We start from the raw sequence: 6,179 nt of genomic DNA, 5'->3' as shown, positions 1-6,179 counted from the left end.
ATCAATAATAGTACGGAAAGAATCCAAGCCAAAAGGCGTGAGTCTTTGACTAATCCTGACGGATGGGAGTTAAAACTATAGCCTAACAGGTTATCAGTAACCACGCAGTACGGAACCTAAATTTCCTTCGCCGGCTGCGGGCCACATATTGTTGGACTACGCATAGAGTGTGAAAATTACGTCACGATTTTGACGTCACAGGCCCCTTAGGTGAGATGGGGAGGGTTGCGGGCCATAACTATTTGATTTTTGACTGACTGAGTGACTGATTAGTCAAAATGAATCAGTCAAAATCTGTAAGCTATAATTTGCAACCCTCTCAGTCTATATGGTAGCGACGTCACAACTTTGACGTCAACATTGCTATAGGCGAATTAGAGAGGGCTGTGAACCATGGCTTTTCGCCGTAAAAAAATTACAATTTTTAACGCCCTCCGTTTGCAACGCCTGGATCGTCGACATCTTCGCTTGGCTAACATTTTTCGTCAAATTTACACTTAGTCACGCGACTTATCTGACTAACACTGGATCCGCACCTTCTACGCTTCAATGAATACAGTTTCAGTTCCTTCAACGATTTCCAATAGTTGTGATTGGTCAAGTTTCAGATTTTTCGTATATAGGACCAATGCAATGCCTCTATCATCTCTATCTCTCCAACTTTATGTGGACTCCATAGGACTGAGCAATACTCTTACTTAGCACCAGGAAATCGAAATAGTTAAGGTGGGAGAAAAAATTAATTTGATATCTCAAAGAAAGGTTAGTTAACTAGACCACTAGATTTTTATTATTGGATAAGGAATAAAGCAGCATAGGTATCTGGTAATACTGGGGAAAAAATAATAATATATATAGTAAAGCTACTGACCTAAATCATAATATAATCATTGAGATTATTTAGTGTCTCATACAAAGTCACTATAAAAGGTTACAAATAGGGAAAACAAACCTAAGAACACTTCTCGACTCTGTTAACACAAAGACCCAGTGGTAACACATTTCCTTTAACTATAGTGGGCAGATGACCCAATAAGATCGTCCACCCGTCTAGATAAATATAAAAAACATTATTTTTGGCATAGAACAACCGAGCGCGCGATAAAGCAGTACGGTTAAGTTTACTACTGCTTGTGGCGACACCCAAACAAGTGACGTTGATAAAAAAGCCATACGGGAAAATACGTTTTTCATATCAACACCACAAATGGAAACAAGTGAACTTAAAGTGGAAATATCCTTGAAATACATTTATAAATACCTTATTTATAAATATCTCTCGTAGTAAATCTGCTCACGGTGTTCAAAATAAATGACATCAAAGATCAGTTTAAAACACAAGATGTTATTCGATCCAATTAAATGTGATTTACAAAAAATAAAATAAAAAGTATACCCAGTACGTCATACTTGAGGCTTATTATCATCTCCAAAAGGAATAAACTTGCCAAAACAATGACAAGAGATCAAGCTTTCTTATGTGGCAATGAGCCACAAGCAAAGACAAAGTAAATTGTATATCTAAGTCCCGTCGTAAAGATCCGGGCATACGTTTCTAGCTAAAATCTTAAAATAAGTTTCTTTAGTTTATCCAGACGGGTGAACTTTCTCTCTCTCTCTCTGAGAGTAAGTCTGCCCACTTACACACAACCGAAACTGTGGAAAAGCAGGCTTAGGCCAGGTGTTTTTTTTCAAGTATATGGAGAAGTGAGATAACAGACGCTTGCGGTGCAAGAGAAGATCTTACATTTGGTCAAAGTTTGATCAAATTTTGACTTCTCGGGCATAAATTGTTAAAATAAAAGAAGTTTGACTAACCTTTTCATAGGGAGGTAAATTCTCCGGTTACACTCTGACAGTTCACAGAAATAATTATAAAGTAAAACAAGGTTTAAATCCTGACTCTTTGTTTTGTAACATTCAGTTGGAATTTTTTATCACAAGCGTTTAGGAATTTGGAGAAGTTATAGTCAAAAGGTTATGGGGAAGTAAAACTAGTATAAAAATTTCTTTGTAGGAAGGTGTAAGATTCACTCAGAAAGTAGACTTTGTCCGCCCGTCTGACAGTATTAGAAATGCACTATGATTTGCTTATGCTTGTGGTTTTTACATTGCAGTTTTTTGGTTAAAAAATAAGATAAGCTACTCTTTTATGATTTTAAATATGTCGAATTTTTATTTGCAGCAATGCCGCCACAAGCAGAAATAAACCTCACCGTAGAGCCTTGGCAAAAGTCGTCTTACTCCATGCCAAAAATAATGTTTTTTATATTTATCTAGTCGGGTGTACGATCCTTTCGGGTTGTCTACCCACCGTAATTATAAGCGAATAAATGATATTTACCAACCGACTCTTTACAAATTTATCTTCTTCAAAAATTGTTTCTGTTAAAAAAAGTATAACAAGTTAATCTTAGGAGTAATAAAAGCATAGTAGAGAGGGTTATCGTCGCAATTTGAGTCTATCATTATTTCCGCGACCATGGTTTTCCACAAGTTTTTTGGTATACAAAATAAAAAAATTCTTTTCTCTCTATTTTGAGACCGAACTTGCTATATTACATTAGCACAACACAGCAGGGTGCGGTAAAGACCTGGGTACGAGGTATATTTTTTCGATTGGATGCGTCTACTTTGTAGATAAAAATTCTAAGTGTCCTATGCAGAGAAATAACTTTAATTAAAGTCATCGTCATATGCATTGGCCTTATTTCTTATACCCATTTCTGTTCCCATATTGAGATATATCCAGGTAGAATCAAAGCTACTTTATCAGGCGACAGCGGTCATAGTCGCAGGCCAGTTAACCACCCGATAATTTCTTCTGCTTTTAATTGTTGGCCATTCTTAAGAGACGTGTTAAACGGAATTAACAGAATACGTGCTTTGATTGGCGAAGCTTTGAAGGAAAGAGACAAAACGTGCTTCTTCATTCCTGAATGAGACCAGTTCACGTGTTTATTGGGTACTTATAATTGGTAGGTGAATTGAATCTGTAATAGCTAAATATAGATTGGTTAGGAGAACCACTTCACGCCTCAGTTAATTGTTGTATTTTATTGGACAGTTTGTGAGTACCGAATGAGTACCAACTGTTTCATGATTTTCCAAATATAAATTATTCGATACCTTTCCCTTCTACGCTTCAATGAATACAGTTTCAGTTCCTTCAACGATTTCCAATAGTTGTGATTGGTCAAGTTTCAGATTTTTCGTATATAGGACCATTGCAATGCCTCTATCATCTCTATCTCTCCAACTTTATGTGGACTCCATAGGACTGAGCAATACTCTTACTTAGCACCAGGAAATCGAAATAGTTAAGGTGGGAGAAAAAATTAATTTGATATCTCAAAGAAAGGTTAGTTAACTAGACCACTAGATATTTATTATTGGATAAGGAATAAAGCAACATAGGTATCTGGTAATACTGGGGAAAAAATAATAATATATATAGTAAAGCTACTGACCTAGATCATAATATAATCATTGAGATTATTTAGTGTCTCATACAAAGTCACTATAAAGGGTTACAAATAGGGAAAACATAGCCAAGAACACTTCTCGACTCTGTTAACACAAACACCCAGTAGTAACACATTTCCTTTAACTATAGTGGGCAGATGACCCAATAAGATCGTCCACCCGTCTAGATAAATATAAAAAACATTATTTTTGGCATAGAACAACCGAGCGCGCGATAAGGCAGTACGGTTAAGTTTACTACTGCTTGTGGCGACACCGAAACAAGTGACGTTGATAAAAAAAACCATACGGGAAAATACGTTTTTCATATCAACACCACAAACGAAAACAAGTGAACTTAAAGTGGAAATATCCTTGAAATACATTTATAAATACCTTCAGACGGTTAGACAATCTCTCTCTATCTCTCGTAGTAAATCTGCTCACGGTGTTCAAAATAAATAACATCAAAGATCAGTTTAAAACACAAGATGTTATACGATCCAATTAAATGTGATTAGCAAAAAATATATTAAAAAGTATACCCTGTACGTCATATTTGAGGCTTATTATCATCTCCAAGAAGAATAAACTTGCCAAAACAATGACAAGAGATCAAGCTTTCTTATATGGCAATGAGCCACAAGCAAAGACAAAGTAAATTGTATATCTAAGTCCTGTCGTAAAGAAGGAGGCATACGTTTCTAGCTAAAATCTTAAAATAGGTTTATTTAGTTTATCCAGACGGGTGAACTTTCTCTCTCTCTCTCTGAGAGCAAGTCTGCCCACTTACACACAACCGAAACTGTAGAAAAGCAGGGTTAGGCAAGGTGGGTTTTTTTTCACAGCACGTATATGCAGAAGAGAGATAACAGACGCTTGCTGTGCAAGAGAAGATCTTACAATTCGTCGAAGTTTGGCTACCTTTTCATAGGGAGGTAAATTCTCCGGTTACACTTTGACAGTTCACAGAAATAATTATAAAGTAAAACAAGGTTTAAATCCTGACTCTTTGTTTTGTAACATTCAGTTGGAATTTTATATCACAAGCGTTTAGGAATTTGGAGAAGTTATAAGGCTATGGAGAAGTAAAACTAGTATAAAAATTTCTTTGTGGGAACGTGTAACACTCACTCAGAATGTAGACTTTGTCAGCCCGTCTGATCGTATTAGAAATGCATTATGATTTGCTTATGCTTGTGGTTTTTACATTGCAGTTTTTTGGTTAAAAAATAAGATAATTAAGGCTACTCTTTTATGATTTTAAATATGTTGAATTTTTATTTGTAGCAACGCCGCCACAAGCAGAAATAAACCTCACCGTAGAGCCTTGGCAAAAGTTGACTTACTGCATGCCAAAAATAATGTTTTTTATATTTATCTAGACGGGTGGACGATCCTTTCGGGTTGTCTACCCACCGTAATTATAAGCGAAGAAATGATATTTACCAACCGACTAAAAAAGTATAACAAGTTAATCTTGGGAGTAATAAAAGCATAGTAGAGAGGGTTATCGTCGCAATTCGAGTATATCATTATTTCCGCGACAATGGTTTTCCACAAGTTTTTTGGTATATAAAATAAAAAAATTATTTTCTCTATATTTTGAGACCGAACTTGCTATATTAAATTAGCACAACACAGCAGGGTGCAGTAAAGACCTGGGTGCGAGGTATATTTTTTCGTTTGGATGAGTCTACCTTGCAGATAAAAATTCTAAGTGTCCTATGCAGAGAAAAAACTTTATTCAAGGTCATCGTCATATGCATTGGCCTTATTTCATATACTCATTTCTGTTCCCATATTGAGATATATCCGGGTAGAATCGAAGCTACTAGCGGTCATAGTCGCAGGCCAGTTAATGATGAATACGGAATCACCCTATAATTTCTTCTGCTTTTAATTGTTGGCCATTCTTAAGAGACGTGTTAAACGGAATAAACAGAATACGTGCTGTGATTGGCGAAGCTTTGAAGGAAAGAAACAAAACGTGCTTTTTCATTCCTGAATGAGACCAATTCACGTGTTTATTGGGTACTTATAATTGGTAGGTGAATTGCATCTGTAATAGCTAAACATAGATTGGTTAGGAAAACCACTTCACGCCTCAGTTAATTGTTGTATTGTATTGGACAGTTTGTGAGTACCGAAGATCAACTAAAGCGGAAGGACTGTGCTAAAGATGTCAAACACGCTCGGCTAGAAAAAATCTAAATCAATCTAAAAACAGGGATAGCGTGTAGAAACAGCGCAAACCATCGCAAACTGAACCGTGATTTGCTCTCTATAGAACACTGTGGACAGACTTACCCCTAGAAATAGATTGTCCGCTTGTTTGGAGAAAGTTTAAAACACATTCAAAAGAAATTAAATTAAACTTTGACGCATATGATTTTATTTCCTTCTGCTTGTGGTGTGGAGATGAAAAATGTTGATTATCTGGTGTGTGGTGTTTTCTATAAGTATTATATTTTTAAGGGGCACCGCAAACGGAAATAAGCAGAGACGCGATTTAGAAAAAGATAAATTTCTGAGAAGTCGATTGTGAAATTTTGGATACTTCTCAAAAACTTTAAAAGACATTTACTCTCTTTGAATTCAGTTATCCTTCTCTATAAGTTTGTCAAACCTCCTGTACTTTAACATTTTATACCTGAGAAGTCAATATTTGATCCAATTTTCACCAAAAATAAGCCATTCTTGCGCACGAAACG

This window comes from Hydractinia symbiolongicarpus, chromosome 4 (genome assembly GCF_029227915.1).
Source record: "Hydractinia symbiolongicarpus strain clone_291-10 chromosome 4, HSymV2.1, whole genome shotgun sequence".
NCBI classification, from domain to species: Eukaryota; Metazoa; Cnidaria; class Hydrozoa; order Anthoathecata; family Hydractiniidae; genus Hydractinia; species Hydractinia symbiolongicarpus.
This window is presented reverse-complemented; position numbering follows the sequence as displayed.